This window comes from Mugil cephalus, chromosome 3, assembly GCF_022458985.1.
Source record: "Mugil cephalus isolate CIBA_MC_2020 chromosome 3, CIBA_Mcephalus_1.1, whole genome shotgun sequence".
In the NCBI taxonomy this organism is placed as follows: domain Eukaryota; kingdom Metazoa; phylum Chordata; class Actinopteri; order Mugiliformes; family Mugilidae; genus Mugil; species Mugil cephalus.
In genome coordinates this window covers 9,363,542-9,381,079 of record NC_061772.1, presented here as the reverse complement: position 1 = coordinate 9,381,079, position 17,538 = coordinate 9,363,542, and the positions used below count along the sequence as shown (strand labels likewise).

At 45.8% G+C, this 17,538-nt stretch overlaps 1 protein-coding gene across 1 annotated transcript in view; it reads left to right on the top strand.

Annotated features, from left to right (window-relative positions):
* mafa (v-maf avian musculoaponeurotic fibrosarcoma oncogene homolog a (paralog a)) overlaps nt 1-17,538 on the top strand; it is a 68,533-nt gene that overhangs the window by 10,264 nt on the left and 40,731 nt on the right. The gene's annotated exons all lie outside the window — the stretch shown is intronic.

The window sequence follows — 17,538 nt, the reverse complement described above, 5'->3', positions numbered from 1 at the left end:
GATGTGCCACGACACATAAGAATGAGAGGAAGTTGGAGCCTGTATCGGTGGCTTTCCTCCATCGGAACGTAATGTATGCGTGTGTGTGTGTGCATGTTTTGTATCCACTGTTATTTACTTGATTGTGTCTAAGTGGGGCGTGGGATCAGTAGCTGGCCTTTCTCCAGATCCACTTAACTTCAGGAGGGGAAACAGGACAAAAGCCATCAGGGAAGACAAGGACAAATCATCTTTAGATGAAGTGTTTTAAGTGCTCCGATTCTCCTCCCACGTCATCACTGTGAATTAGGTGCCCTCTGTTCACCGCTGAGGGGTGTCGAGTATAAACAACGCCGAACGAACGGATGTTAAACGAATTAAAGTGGAAAACCATGAGGGTGTCTATCTTAGTCAGCCTCGTAAATCTCAGTTCCCTTGCCGTGCGCTACGCCGATGTTGCGCTCTGACAACCTGCCAGCTGAGCTTAGAGGGGCTGCGTGCGGTCTGGTCTGGTCGATCCCGTTCTTAACGGTTTCAACCATGGCAGACGTTGCAGGCAGAGCCATGTCTTTGTTTTATGCAAATCCATGCATATGAGGAGCAGGGGGGGTGATGAGCAGTCTGGCCACGTAGCTCCAGGAGGACAAGCTGAGTGATGGAGACGGAGAGCCAGGTCTTGGTGCCCTTGCCTGGGGAAAGAGTGTCCTGACTCCAGCCTGGACTGCCTAGACACCATCAGGACACAGTGTCACTGCGCCTCTACCCCACTAATCCAAGGGAAAAAGACTTTTCCAAGCACAAATGTATTTACTCTGCAAGACGTGCGGTTGGTGAGGAGATCAAGAGAGGTTAATGTTGGTATGAAGGTGTCAATGTGTCTCACCTGCGACTGGTGAGTGCGCGTTACGAAGGGAGGCGCATCTCTCGAGTTCGCCGTGCAAAGACACAGTAGAGTTCAGAGGCGAGCAGGCGGGTTGAAGGACCTAGAATTTGCTGACAAGGATAAAACACCAGGTGCGTGTGTATGCACTGGAAGTGTGTGAAAGAGGCTGTGAGGTAGAGAGCGGAGTACAAATATAGATCGGGGGAATTCATGTTTGTGTGTGTGGTCGCATGAACACACACCAGTTCAAGGTTTCCATGTCTGTGCGAGCGAACCAACGCAGGCTTTGAGAGTGGACAAGGAAATGTGGTTCACAGTGTGATGGTGTGTTTCCGTGCATGCATCGTTTTAGGGTCTGCTATGTAGATGGGTTGTTATGGTATCACTGTGAAGGTCAAGGGTTTCTGAAAGGTTCCTGATTGTTTTTAGCTGCTGAATCAGAAATTTAATTTAGAGATTTGACTGTAAAAGTGATGCTCCAAGCGCCATAAAAAAGCTTGCTGTTGGTGTTTGTTTCCTCCAGGTCCAAAACACAACGGGTGGATTTAACACAGGATTTCAGAAAAATCTGAAATGAGTTCATCATCTTCCTCTTTTCGAGGTGAATTATAAAAGAATGGATAACAGAAAATCCCCTCACACATCCGTTTTGCACATGTACGTTTGGCACCCTATGAGTAAGTACACTCCACAATTCTGACGCCGCCAGTTCTGGTTCTGCATCTGGATGTCTGCAGAGGGGAAAGCAAGAAATGATGCGACTCGGGAAAGGCAGGGCGGTTAGGGTGAAACTTGCTGAAGCCGTATCACCCAGACACCGCATCTCACAGCAGCGATCAGTTTCCCCATCCTAGCGAGTCTGTTGCTTCCTTGTGTCAGTGTAGTTCACGTGTGCAGTAAATTACGTCCTCTGTGTTTTTTTCGAAATAGTTCGCCGCCCTCTCCCGCCTACCCCCTCTCAGACCTAACGGTAACGGTTGGTCGGAGGCTCTTCTATCACAGGGAGCTCTATTTCTGGGTGCCAGGATGTTGGTCTCAGTCGTTGAGGGCAGATGAAATCGATCCAGATTGACCTGTCATGTGGAGGAGAAAATGAATGTGATAGAGGAGGGGCGCGGAGGCCACGGAGAGAAAGGGGGCAGCGCAGAAGTATAAAAACAACCTCCTGTTCCATATGGGTCAAAAGTCGAGGGATGATTTATTCAAGACTGGGTGTTATCCCTCCTTCCCCCCTCCCCCTCTGTGCTCCACCTGCCTCTCGGAAAGGAGTGAGAAACTGGAGACTGCTCAGTAGGAGCTGACTATATTTAGCATCGATGACCAAAGACACTGTGGTCTAACTTTAAAGTTAAAAATACGGATATCCATGTACAGTGAGATGGGCATGGTTTGCGTCACTACGAGACGCAGGACGCACATGTTTCTCAGCTCGGATCTGACGGTGGGGAAGAGTGGAAACCAGCACGCAGTTTTCACAGAGCACGAAGGGCTAAATGTTAGCCGCTTTCGCTTTGAGCTGGTGCACATTTATCCTGCGCGAATACCGCGAACGATTAAATGCATTTGTGCGCCATCGCGACGACAAAGTTTTAACAGGAAAAAGTTTACTCCTGATCGTGAGAATAATGCTATGCAAACAAAGGAAGGGGGAAACAAACAAAGAGGGAAAGGAAGAGTGAGATTTATGGCTCCATTTGACTGTGGAGTGCTACTAGATTTAGCCCAGTGTGTTTGGGCAGAGCTCCACTTTGCTAATTATTTTCCTGTGGCAGTTTTCTCAGCATGGCGCTCCTTTCTCACTCTGAGAAGAGAGGCGCAGCGGCGAGTGCTTAGTCAGCCCTACTCTGGGTGTGAGATAGTGTTGGGTCCCTGGTGGACTGTAGGGGAGGCAGAGCAGCATGGGACCGGAGCCATCACAAGGTGAAGTCTTTGAGATGAGGGCAGGGGCATCAGCGCCTGGCAGAGAAGGAAGGCAGAGTAAAAAATACTAGTAATACTAGTGTAAATTAACTTAGCGAGGGCTCTCTTTGGTCTGTGTCCCATACGTCATCACAGTGTTTGTGGAGAGTGGATGAAGAATCCAGTCATCGTATCCAAGACACACAGACATACGTTTCCTTAAAGTGTAACACGGCACTGATAGTCTCTATGACTTGGTGGTTTCTGACTCGATGGCTCTGTCAATCCTTCAATTTTCTGTCTGGAGGAACCTGTCAGCATTCTGATCCCCTCTTCCCTCTCTATTTATACTCCAATGTCAAACTTGTCCTTCTTTCTGTCTCTCCACCTCTTTTTAGAGTGACACGCGGCTCCTCCTCCTCTGTCTGCCCCGCTATCCTCCAAATGACTCTCCTCCCAAACAAACTTCGCTTCCCTTCCCCTTGCCTCTGTTCCCAGCGTCACTTTCCCTCCCTTCCTCCTTGCCTCCCTCCCTCCCTCCCCGCGCCTCACACTGCACCTGCTTCCCTCCCGCTCTCCCGCTCCCTCTCCAAACGTCACTTCCCTCCCCCACCCCTCCTCTCCTCCTCCACTTCTATTCTCCCCCTCGTTAGCTTGATGAATGGCTTCACGGCGGGGAAAGTGCTGATTTTCATCCCTCTGTCTGATTTCTGCTGGCTGTTATTAATTTCAAACACTCAGAGAAAAGCAAGTGAGTCAATAAATAAGGAAATGAACACACTTCATCCTGCCATACAGCGGCTCTCACAGTCATTCACCTAGGGTGCGGGTCCTCTGTGGAGGCCAAGTCTGCATTTATACTGATAGAGTTCAGCTCCCCTCTTGAATCACAACATGCCTCCATATTTTTCAAAGCAAGAATAAAAGTCGCCCAGTACCACTGCATCATATCAAATGTTTCTGGAGTCTTTTCACCGTCTTGCTGCACCCAGACAAACAGGACCGGAGGGAGATGGAACAGTACAAAGCAAATAGCTCCGAAGAGACTCGCTATGTCCTCTCTCTCTCATCTTTCATCTTTCACACCACTGCGCCATTTAAGAAATGCACACAGAGAGTGACAATGCGAAGAGACACCCAAAAGATGCGGGGAGAAAACGAGAGGCAATGAGAAGCAGCAGCCTAACAGAGTTATTGCCGCACATTAAACGATGCTGTCCACACACGGTGGCTGGGGCTGTACGTCTAAGTGCACATTACTTACATTCCCGGCTTTATGCATTGTGTTTGCCTGTTAACATCAAACACAAATAGCCTCCGAGAACAATGCAATTCTCTCAATTTCTCGGTGTCGGACGCGAACGCTTGGACCAAAAGTTGTTATTCTCCGTTTTATGCGTTCAATTAAAATGTTAGGATATTTAATCAATCTGGGATTGTCGTAATGCATGCACAGGCAGGGAAATTAAAGCCTAAGATATTATCACACTGTTTACAAAGTGTTAAGACAAACAGTCTGGTGGGGTATCCTATTAATACATGAGATACATGCGCATGTCCTCCGTGCTCTGCAGCCACGAGCCGCGTGTTTCCCTTGGCAATTAAACCAATACTTGGTATCACGTTAATAAACCCACCGACTTCCTTGATTTGCTGATATATTCCTGACACCAAGTCTTATTTTGAGCCAAGTATTGTGGTTTGACAACTTTAGCAAGTAGACAGATTCCCTGAAGGCCTGTTGGAGTCTTCACAGCCTCAATTTAGAGCATGTGAGAATAAATACTGATGGAGAGGAGATATCAAAGCTGTTGGCTCCTAGATTCCCATACCTTGCGAGCGATACTCTGTCAAGTTGCAGCGAAAATTTAAATTCAGCATTCATTAAAATGGTGAAAACGGGCGGCCAAGATTCTGTAAACATTCTGAGAGCTGAATGTCAAGGCATGAAGAGACACATACAGGGGATGAAGCAAAGAAAGAGAGGAGAGGAGAGGAAAGAAGAGGAGAGGAGAGCTGTATGAGAAGTCGCTGCAGGGGTAGTGGAGCCTGTATGTCTGCTTCATGCCTCTGTGAGCGCAGACATAACTATTGTGTTTACAAGGCTGAGTTGCTCTTACTGTTAAATTATTGGGGTGGGGGCGCGTTAAAGGGGGAGGAACAGAGGGAAGGGGCGGGGGGAAGTAAATATTTGTCCCTCTCTCTCATAGTTCTGGTTAACCAGGCTGAGGAATGCTCTTTGCGCTTTATAATTACAGAGTTTGGGTAGTGTCGCCCTTGGAGAGAACAGAGACCTGCCCGAGAACGGCTCTGTGAAGACACGGCGTAGTCAGCGAGCGGGCCTTAAAGTGAGGAGGCCAGAGAGTGGCACACGCCTGCCTGTCACTGCCGTCAGAGAGGCATGCTTGGTTAATGGCCGTGTGTCGGGAGGTTAATCAGCGGAGTGAGCCGGAGGCACGCCAGACTAGACCAAACCGTGAACTTCGTTGGTCACTTCGTTGCAGCCTCTTTTTTCTTTTTTTTCTCCCTTTGAAAGGTGCGATAACCCCCGGAAAGAATTCTTTTGCAAAGACAAAAAGAGAAATGAAGAGAGACATGCATTTGAAACCACACGCGAAACCCCTTGGTTGAACAAACGCAACATCTTCACGGTTATTTTTCTCTCTTCCTCCTTCCTCTCTGTGTCCTGGTCTTTAAAGGGGACTGATGAGTTCACAGCTGATAGTGTCTGGTTGCGAGCAGCGGAGAACAGTGTAGGATGACATTATCGGAAGTGGCTGCATATAGATGCTAAGACAAAAAAAAAAAAAAAAGGAAAAAGACACAAACAGTAAGAGAATACTATGGCGGACTTCTCTCAGTATAAACTTCTGTCTGCTTGGATTACACTAATGACCCCTGACAAACCATAATAAGACACATGCATCCATATGGATACAAGCCATGACCAAAGGAATGGCTTTGTGTTTACTTTCCAATTTGACGTACCGCAACATGAGGCTCTTTTTAGCAAAAACTAAAGCATCATTAGTTTTCTGTCGTATCCTTAAACCAATAGGTCACCGTTAAAGTAAATGCATTCTTAACATACAATCCAGTCTGCCACAATTACTATTAGATAGAGGGATGTGAAAGGAGGCTGATGGAGAGGGACAAAGCTTTCCCTCCGTCCCCGCGGCAGAAGTGGAATAGTTGTGGTGACGGGTTGTGACAGCTGAGGGAGCGAGGGAGCAGGAGGGGAGTATCACTCCAAAATCCCCAGGAAACAGAGAGGAGGAAAGAGTAATTTAGGATGAACTGCCTGCCGTATGCTCCCTCAAATCTCCCAAGCAGTCCGTTTTCGCTGTCTTTCTCACTTTCGAGCACAGAATCTCATGTGAACAAGTCTTTTTTTTCTCCGTGACACAGGCACAGACACTTAAAGTCGAGAGATATTTATTGTATGGATTCTTTTATTAAATCTCTAGTCCCTGCATTATCATAATGATTCAGCCAATAAGTATTAATACTGGCTCCTTGGCTGGATCCCCCGGGTCAAAATTAGACATACGTCAAACACATGTGCCATACCCGAATTAGATGCACACAGGACCAGCACACCGACTCTCATTTCCTTCCCTCGTCTCTTGATAGTATCCCTAATAGACCTCTCTCCCAGTGGCACACTGCTGTTGCAACATTCACCTACTATTGCTTTAATGAGATGTCTGCGCCGTTCAGTGTGTGTGTGTGTGTGTGTGCGTTGTGTGTGCCAGTATGAGTGTGTGTGCGTCTGAGAAAGAAAGATGTTAGCGATCCTTGTGGCCCTGTTTATCTCCACCCTTGTGTTGGAGTAGAGGGAGGTCAGAGGCAGGGCTGCCTGTATCCGTCTCCATTCCCACGGCTGCTGTCTCACAGGCACAGTGGTCACAGGAGGATGAAAAGACTATGGATTTTTTCTCCTCCTCCCTACACTCACCAGAGCAGGAAGATTAGACAGAAGATGAGCACAGCCTGGCCCATTCAAAGCAGCTTTAAGCCCAACACTGGAAGCGTCTGACCCGGGCTCTCTGGTTCATGGAGCACAAGTGAACACAGGACACACACACACACGCACACGTGCACAAATCGACTAAGACAAGAGTTCTTGGTTCACTTTTCTGGTTCAAAGCTTGGTCACATGGTGTTAAACACTGACATTGTAACCTCTGCACATCAACACATCCCAAACACATACACTCACAAACACACACACACACACACACACCAGAAGAAGGCACACGTACACTGACAGAAATAAGCACTCCCTTCTCAGCAGCCCCAGATGGAGGCTGACATTTGCATGTGCATAAAAAGATATTTTGGGGAAAACTTGATAGACAATGAGGTGAAGCGAGTCGGGAGGGAAAGAGGAGGGGAGCCATATGGGGCGGGATTGCGAAAGACAGAGAAACAGACGCGGGCAAACAGAAACAGGGAGATAAAATTCGAAGCTCTGCTGCTCTCACTGGCAATTAAAATAATTTCTGTATGATATGAGAAGGGCCTGAGCTGCCCTATCAGTTTCTAGATAAGTCTCCTCCTCCTCCTCCTCCTTTTCAACCATGAATGCATGAGAGGCCCTGATGACTGAAAACTGACAGTGTACATTGTTATGCTGCCGTATAGCTGCCTCCTCTCCACTCAGTTCGCCTCGGCTGCAGCTCCCACTCTCGCACAAACACTTGCAATATTATAAAACACACGAGCATAAAGACATGCACGCAATGCAAAGACAGGCATATGTGGCCACAAACTACAGCTTGTCCAGTTTCCTTCTTGTTTAGTTCCCCAGTAGATTTTGCAAAGCGTACCCATTTGTGCATCTGAGAGCGGATGTAGCTTTTATCGTTGAGCGTCGTTGGTTTTAAAAATCGCCGCCTCGTCGCCTCGCTGACTTCGCTTTGCGCCTCACCTGAGAAATGATCGTTAAACACCAGGTTGCTTTCATTGAAGCTATGGATGGAAATTTTGATTAAAAGAAAACACTAAGCGAAAGAGAGGAGCATACGCTAGAGAAAGTGTGGGCGAGCTGCGAAGCGAAACTAAACAGGGCCTGAAACTTCAAGTTGGCTCTTGTCGTGGGGGTAACTTGCAAACTAAAAATAGCAGCACACAAAATGTGTAGCGATGAAAACACGCAAAACGCCAAAAACTCCTACAATTCCAGCAGCCCGAGTGACCTGACAGTTGGGTCGTCTTGCATAGATTCGAGTTCCTTTAGCGAGACATGAATGAGTCCTGGTGCGTTGCTTGGGAACAGTGGGGGCGGACGTTCTCAAAACACGAGTCGCAACTAGGCCCTGCCATTTGTGTGTGATCACAATTTAGTTTAGTTTACATCAAAGCTGGCTTGAGTCAGTCTTGTGGGTAAACCGGTGCCTTCCCTAGGAAGAGATGCCACCAACTACAGAATCCAACATTATACTGAAGGCTCGTCGTAGATAAATTGAGAATCCCCCTTGAGACAATTGGTAAGTTCCTCATGTACAGTTTACAATGGAATCCTTGTGGTCAAACTGTTGCTAACAGTTAAGCTGATGTGACAACTGACTGTAGAGTTTTTGATGCTTTACTTAAACAGCAGTGGCAGGAAATGGTCAGTGGCAGTTAGGCGTGTGTCCCACAGCGTGTCAGGGACTCTTTTCTCGTGCTTTGGGTCAGGTGTGAAACAGCGATCTCCTACCATCAGTGCAGCACTGTGGGTGTGTTCTGTGAAAGAGGTCGGAAAAGATATGAAAAAGACAGATAACCTTATAGAGAAGTAGCTCTTTCGAAGAACGACGGTTTGAACGAGATAACATTTTGGCGTGCGCCGTCGAAAATAATGCTGACATGTGACGAAAGAGCTGCGACCACACGTTTATAGCTTGCATAGCTTGCTCCCAAAGTCCTGGGTAGTAGAGTTTACCTGAGTGCGCACACGGAAAGATTTATGCACAGAGCGAGGCGGCAAGGTGGTGTCTGAATCATTTGGGAGGTTTTCTGGTTGTCACGGACACACAGAGGGCGACGTTCCAGCGAACAGGAGGTAGGTGCGGTGACATAAGCAGGGCGCAGTGCCCCTACCATACACAATGCCTTCGCAACACCTACATATGGAGAGGTCAAGGGTACGCGCACGCGCTGGCTCCCACACACGCTTTACCGCGCGGTGTAAACCACTCCACATATGGAAGATATAATGCATCTGTGTTGTCCATTTGACAACACATTTGCCAGCAACATTTTTTTTTTTTTTTTTTTTGCATTGTTTCATTGCATTCTATTTAAAGTGAAATCCTATTTTTTTTTTTTTTTCAGTCTCTGAGCAGATACAGTGCGACGCAGAGAGCGTCTGGTTCCATACACTTGGCAGCATCCTGCGCACACACTGTGCGAGTGCTGTAAATAGCCAGAGTGTGTCGTGCATCTCTGCTGTGTTTGGACCTATTTTAGAGCTGACACAGGAAACAGGGCCATTCTGACAGCCACCCTGCCAGCCGGTACTGCACACAGCAGCCCCGGAACCTTCTGTCACGCACACACGCACACACACGCAGGCATACACACAGACTGACCAGATTTTTCCATGTTAACAACCTACCAGCGCTTCATCCGCCTCATAGACTTCTACGAATCATTTAATTTCCCTTTTAAGTCAACACTCTTTCTCTCTGCCCGCGCGTCCTATCCAAAAAAAAACTGGGAATGGACGGACCTTTAACGAAAGCCCCCCCGCGGCGTCACTTGGCTGTGCCCCTGTCCTCCACACATCTCCCATCTTGTCTGTATTATTGTCCATTTCAAACCTTGTAGCGCTGGGGTGATTTCACTTCTGAGCCAACCAGAATGTAGCTGTGTTACATATACCCGCATAATGATAAGCAAAATGATATCTCTGGCAGAGGGGAGCTCAATTACCCAAGACACAGGTTTCTGCTTTCAGCTACATGAGACAGCTGGAGAGGCAGCGCAGACTACAGACTTAATTTAAAGTTAATTCATGTCGGTTTTGCTATTCTACCGTCCTTGTTTTTTTTTTTTTTTAATTTGTCCACCACGCCGATATAATTTAATTCATTCATTCAGTAAATATTTGGACGGAATCAGTGATACAGAAACGCCCGACTCAGTGGGTTTAAACCTAAATGAAGCTGCATCTTCGCGATATGACAGCGCTGCCTCATTTAGAGACTGTTAGCGTACAGACATAAACGCCTCTTCAAAGGCTGGTGCAGAGTCCCTCTCACCAGCCTCTCATATTTGGGGTGGAAGATAAATTCTGCAGGCTGCTCCTGCCTTCCTATGTAATTATGTGCACGGTGATGTGCCTTTACAGCCTGCCTAACAGTCGGAAATTATCTCCCGGAAATGAAGTCCAATTAATTGTGGCACTTTGCGAGCGTACGTGTGTGCAGAAACACTGTAATGACACTTAACGGGAAATTGGCTCCTCTTGAAATATTTAATAAATAACTCGTGAGGTGAAACCACCGTGTATGACACTACTGACAAACGTATCTCGTTCTTTCTGGTTATTTAATTTTTTTTTTTTTTTTTACACATATGCACGTACAGGTGTGAGGACTTAGGATGTCACAGCAGCCAATAGTTTTAGATCCTGTAAATGTGTCACATGCATGTTTCCCTTCGTTGTACATCACAGCGCAACCTTTCTTCCTCTCCTTATATGTCCTGTCATTGCCTATTGTGTGAAATTGAGTAAAGTTAAAAATATCTAAAAAAAATACTGTGTATGTTCTTTAAAAAAAAAAAAAAAAAAGAGGGAGATAAAATACTTTTGAATTAGATACAGCTTCAGACTATCGATCTCGCCAAAAAAGGGAAAGTCTATAAAAGGAAACAGCAGTCTTTTAGGGTCAGTGACATACTGTGTCACGCCACAGCAGCTCTCTATTGTAGGGCGCACTGTGATGAGTCAGCGCTTTTGCAGAATAGCACCTTTTGTTTTTGTCCCTCTGAGTCTGGGTGTTCTGCCCGGAACTACCGTACAAACACACACCATTCATGGATCTGATTTTTTTATTTAATAGATTCAATTTTGCTATTTTCTCCCCTTAGTAAGTTCTCTTACAGTTTATACCATGAGTTTTTTTTGGGGGGAAATATTTAATATGTATAGAAACTGTTTATAAAATGCACACCTTTTAGCCTTTTAACCTCAAGTATAGTCTTTTGTCTGATAGTATGAGTGAAATTAGTTGATTGCTCAAGCGGCAGCATCTGTAAAAGGGTGAATAATAATATCTAGGACAAAAAAAAAACAAAACAAATGAAAAAGGTAGCATGAGTTATACTGACAGTAAGTCAAATTTAAACCCTGTTCTTTTAAAGTCTCATCATGTTGGATTATGTTTAAAGTGAAAAATCACATGCTTTAAGTTTCAGTTCTCTGATCAGCAAGTGAACCCTGAAGGACGTGTGTTCTGTATTTACTCGTGTTTGGAACATCCACTTGATCATTACCACAGGCATGTCTGATCTGCTTGGTTACACATGTTACTTTTCTAGTCACCATGTGAATGTGTGACGACGTGCGCGCGTGTGTGTCTCTCTGGCTGCGTAAGGGCCGACTGTAGACCCATTCAGCTCGGCAATAAGGCACGTAAATGGCAGCGGAGGGGTGTGAGTGTCAGCCGGAACGTGTGCTTGGCAGGCAGCGGCTATGCTATTAGCAAGCGCTAACAGTTTTATTATTAGAAAATAAACGGTGCGCTGCAAAACTCTGAATGTTATTAGCACCTCACCATCTGGGTCTGACAGCTGTGTTCAGCCACCATCATGGCTGAACTGCTAAAGGCTATATCTGAAATCTCAACTCTTTATCTACAGTACTTTCACAATCACTCGTTGTGTGTCTGTCAGTGTCGGTCTTCCTCCCACTATCTCGCTTTCTTCATCTTGCTGCTTTTCTTGCAGACAAAGATATGTAAGTGGATAATAAGCAAGCGTGAACTCAATTATTTTATGATTGCTTACACGTTGGGATTAAGAAGCTTTTTTTTTTTTTTTTACGGCTATCACTGTTTATCCTGATTATTGTTTTTAGGCTGATCTGGTATGGCTATGTTTCATTAGTGATGGATCAACTGAGGCTTATTGTCCGAACTTAGCTGTTAGAGTAATAAAAAACAAAACATAAAACAAAAAAAGAACCGAAACCACAAAAAGAAATGTGGCGTTTCCCACTGCTCCATCTGTCTGCTCTCACACAAATGCAGCCCTTTACTATTGTTCAGCTCTCTGTAACACATGTTTTACACACAAACACACATCCCAAAAGGAAAAAAAAAAAAGGGGACGCACTCTTTGTGCCTGCTTGTGTGTAAGTGTGACCATGTTAACCTTAAAAATTTGTCGAGTTCCATGCATGTGCTCCACGGAGTGTCTGCAGGGATCCCTTTCATTTTTTTCCTGGCATGTGTGTTTTTCCTCCCCGTTCACACAGCGTTGCGAGGCTTTATTTAAACAGATAACCTGCTACTAGAAGCCCCCAGCTGCCCCCAAAACCTCCCAGCTCCCCCCTTCTTGCCTTCCAGACTTAAACAACAATCCTGCTCGCGAGGAGATACCTCCAGAAATTAACGTTCTTATTGCAGACGCTGCAGAAAAGCCCACCCTCCGGTGCTCCTCTTTCTCTAGAAGAAAACACTTTTCTCCACTAAAACAGGCCAACCGCTTCCAGGGTGCATCTCTCGTTCGCCGCCTAATCTACATGCAGACTTACCTTCCTTTATATTTAGGGGCGTCGCTACCAAGCACCGTGAAGGACTCTGGACGACACAAGAATCTATTTCACATATAGATGCACAAGGCTGCCACGCAGGAATACGATATAGAGCAAGGAAATAGTATGTTTTAAATTTCACTGACCCGCTTTCGTCAGTGGTTATCTGCTGTCTAATTCTATTTATCCGAGCCTTCTTTCATTGTCTGGTAGACTGAGATACCAGCATCCAAGTAAATTTTCTTTTAAAAATTGGAAATAATAATAACTTACTTCCATTTACTTTCCTTGATAAATGAATATGCAGTACATCATAGGGCTAATGTAAAGAGAGTGCTTATAAAGTATTTTATTTGTTCACAAATTTCTGATGCAAAAGCATCTGTTCAGTATTAAGCTGTTTAAATGCTACGAAGGGGGCAGTGGAGGGAACCATCTTGGAGATATGCAGTAATATGAGTTGAATAGTGTTTCTGTCGTTATCACTCTGCCTGCATAAGATGGACATAAATCCTGAAGTTTGCTGGATGACGTGCAGCATGGTCAGTCACGACTGGAGTTGGGCAGAGCTATGAATGCACGTTTTAATCAGAAAGCAGACGATGTCCGGTGCGACGTGGAAGCGTGCGTAGTTAAAGGAGCAGCTCTTAATCATTGCTTTTGGTGCACAGATTACAGCTTTTGTTCTCTGTGTGGGTAAAAGTGATTCAATCTTAAATCTTCAAGAGTAGTTAAAGGAGCTGAGAGTTGTTTTGTTTAAGTATGGAACTTGGCTTTATTCGGAATAATTATGGGACTGGATATCTGGATGCAAGAAAGGGAGCAATTTACAGATTTGTCTGAGAGTGAATACTTAGCAAATGAGTCATTCTGGCAGAAGAAAAAACTGATTTCTCTCTGAGCTTGTTGAAACCGTAACGCAGCACCGGCAGTGTGCTGTGATTTTGTGCACGAGGTGCATGAATACAGTCTAAACAAACAGTTTGTGAAATGCTATCAAACACCTGGCAGGCAAGCACACTCATTTCGCTCCAGCTGAGGTTTGCAAAAGGACCACTTCGTTTTGATGGTGTGTGTGTTTGTGAGTTTATGCAGCTGAACATACACATCTGTGTGCTAGGTGGTTAATGCACTTGACTTAAGTCTGACCACAAATCAAAGTGAGGGTTGGTGAGCACCACATAAGAGAACAGAAATGAAGCAGATAAGTGTCGAGATCAAACAGACCTCCCCCAGTCGAAAGCTCCCCTTGAGGGGCAGGAGGGCTGCGACACACTAGTCAGGCTACGTCTCATTTAGTGGAGCCAGCGTCGCGACCGCTAACGAGGTGGTAACACGGAGAGATGATCAGTTATTAGCAAAATGAAATAAGATCTCTTACGCCACTTTTCTTTGCTCTCTCTCTCTCTCTCTATGATATTCTGTGTGCCGCCGTGGCAGCATTTATCGCATCTTTCAGAGTAAATTCAGCGCGTGCATTATCTAAATGTTCAGTACGTCGGTGACTGCGTTGTAAGTCGGTCTGAAGAGAGATCAGAGCTGAAGTGGTACAAACACGGCAGGCAATGGGACTCGGAGGACAGATGAGGAATAGCATTGATGAGGGGTTTTTGTCACTGGGCTGGCCGGGAGCCACAACCTAATGTGGACTGTGGAGTGTTAGAATTTGACAAGACTGAACACTGTTTGTCTGACAGCCAGCGTACTGCATCTGAGCCCAGATCGTATCCAGAGCCCTTCTGCTTCCACGTGGTTGGTTCTATTTTTTTTTAACTGATTTTTTTTCAGCTGTAACGCAAGACAAAAAGCCTAAACAGACATTCATATAAGCTCTGCAGCCGTGTTTTCGTTAAGTAGTTTTATACACGAACGTTCCGCAAAAACGTGTTTAACGCTTACTTCATGTGATTTTTTTATTTATTTTTTTCAGAATAGCTCATGAGTTAAATAGAAAACCTGAACACGTTTTACAAATAAGTTTGGACGTAGCTACGACTGAACTCACATGACAGGGAGTTGGTTTCAGCTTTTAGAGAAGAAGAAGAAGAAGAAGAAGAAGATGCTGTCTCTCCTGTTACTTGTGAACTCCCGGTAACTGTCATTGTCATATGTCATATGTTCCTTGTCGTGTGCGCCAGAGAGACTGAATTTCTTTGCCTTCGTCTTTGTACAGTGCTAAACGCGGCTGAAGCCAGATGACATAAAAGAGTATGCACAACTTGCCCAATTGGAAATCCTGATGTTCATTCACTTTTTTCTCAATGGCTAATGGGTCATTTTTTCTGTTCCTCTGAGACGTTTTGGTATTTTTTTCCCTTTTGGTACGCAACATTTACGTCTTCTACTCAGTTTATCACGGCCACATCAAAGCATCCTATACTGCCATCATCTGACATCATTACGCTCCTTTCATTTCAGTTTAATCGCTCAAAACCATTTGATGGAAGTTCAGCTCATTCGTTTCTGTTTCTTTTTAGCAACATTTCTAAAGTTTGTTTCAATTCTGCTTATCCGGTTACACGTTTAGTATAGACTCACATCCGATGGAACTGTGGGAATATCAAAAAAAGGTCAAACAAAAAAAAGTCACTACAGGCTACAGCGCGCAATGTCTAAACTTTGCTTCTAACAGCATCTGCCTTCTGTCATTGTCTAATTCGTCTCAGGAGTCACCGTCCTTCTGGGATCTAGGTTTTAGCCGACACTATTAATGACAGGGTGGCAGAATCAAAGACAGCTTTATAACAGTTATTCCTCCCTGCTGACAGCCAAATTGTTCTGTGGGAGAAATACTGACTTATCTCGTCCATTGTCCCAGCGGTACAAATTCCACCACAGAGCAATGCATACAATTGCACACTCTTACACTTGAAATAACTCGCATTCAGCTCCTCTCCTTTTGTGTTTTGCAGTGTAGTGCTCTAAAGACATTTAGGTCTTCGAGGAGGATAGATGCGATAAGTCATGTCTGTGCAGGAGGAAATGTGCAGAGTGGGAGCGCGCGGGTACGAAGGGCGGTGTATGTCGTGAGTACTGCATCGGGAAAATGTTATTACATAAATGGACTATGCAAGACAAAGACTGTGATATTATCATAATTAAAAGTGAGCAGCGCCATATGGTGAGGGAGAGGAGCTGCACATAAACAATCAAATTGAAAGCCTCTCAGTGAAGAGAAATATACAAAATGCTCATTTTTCAGCCTGAAGTACCGACAAAGTCTAAACCTACACTTCCCTATAACCTTCTCCTCTCCTCCTCCTCCTCCTCCTCCTCCTCCTGTATGTGCGTGTATGCCTGGTCAGTGCCCTGGGCCTGCGAGGGGTCTACAGTATGCTCCAGGAATAGTCCAGTCACGTGGCTGCTCTGTGGGATCTGTTCCCCTGGCAGGAAGCTGTTATATGGTTACAGTTATTTTTGTTGTCTGTCTGGGGATAGTTTTTACTGCGCTCCAGAGGATCAATAATTGTCATAAAAAGACTGCGTCACCAGGTGCCCTCTTTGAGCCGGGCAGCGAGGTGTAGGTTAGGGAGGTGTGCGCGTGCGTGCACGAACATTTGGATCTCTGCGAATACCAAAAAGCACGTGAGCGAACGTGCTAATATCTGCTCGACGTTAAGATTACGTGAGGCGCGCGCTGTCAAGAAGTGTGAGTGAGCTGTTTTATAGGCAAAGGGAGTGGAAATTCTGAAGCACGCTTGTTGTCAGAGAGGAAGTGAGTTGCAGACAGTGTGGTATTTGAGGTCGTTTTTTTTTGTTGTTGTTGTTTTTAGGTGTCTTAGAACGTTTGACATGAGGACGGCGTGGCGCAGGTCAGTCCCAGTGCATTAGGGTTAGGGTTAGGCTCCCTTGTGCTTTGACCTGTCGTGACTCTCTGCTCTCAGCGATTGTGTTTTCTGTCTGGAAGGCCACACCGCGTCCCCGCCGGTAGCGCGTCTGTGTCTTTCCTATAGCTTGTCTGCTGTATACTGTATATGTGCCACCGTAGCCCGGGAGCTGCAGTCAGCCCTGGGGACTCGGGGAGGAGGTCCTATAACAGCGCAAGCAACGGAAGCAGGCTCCCAGCTAATTGGTTCCTGTGTTAGCGGCGCACAGAGACGGTGTCGGAGTCAGCACTTTCCCTTCTCCATCCCTCCCCTGCCTGCCAGCCACAGATGCCGCAGGTCTGACATCCCTTCAGGACACATGCCTGAGCTAATATGTGCATTGCTGGATGTTTGGGTGTTGACAGAGGATTATGGCGTGGTTTCTGGTGTTGCCAGTTTAACAAACACACCCAAACAACCCCAAAACGCTCTTTTATTATCAAAGTAAATACTATATAAATTGTATTTTTTATGAAGATCTCGTGTGTGTCTGTTCTCTCTGTTCAGTGCGTATTGCTTACTGCTAATCCATCCATGTATAACTGCCGTCATTGTTTCCTTCCGTCCTTTTGCCACAACCCGCTCTGAGGGCGCAGCGGATGAAGGTCACTAACTGTTTATGTCGGCCCTCTCCTCCAAACACACAGAGCCCCTCCTTCAGCCGACGGCCAGAATGACACTTTAGACCAGGTAATCACAGCCCGTCTGTCTGCGCTCTAAAATACGTCCCGGTGCTTTCTTCCGTGAGCGTCTTTTCGTCGTGCGAGTGGAGATGACTCGGACGCGTATCCCACTGAGTCAGAGTGGACGCGGAGCGATCACAGACTGTGTGTCTGGCCTGCTGTGTGTTTATCATCGCAGGATGTCTTCTCGCAAATAGGCTAAAACTTTGCGAGCCTCTTGCTAACTCACACTCATAAAGTACTATCTTCTGCGTTCTCGTGTTGCGGCCGGGGCGTAAATGCTGTCCGCCTCGGCTGTATTTCTCCGCAGTAAAGGTTGATGGGAAACAATTTCATCTACGCTGTAGTCACGCGGGATTGTAAAATGCTGTCCATGGGAGAAAAATGCAAAAACGTACCCCACCATTTGAAAAGGTCCGTCCCATTCGGTCTCATTCGAAAAGCATGAAGCATTTGAATAAATTCATAAATTAATTTGAG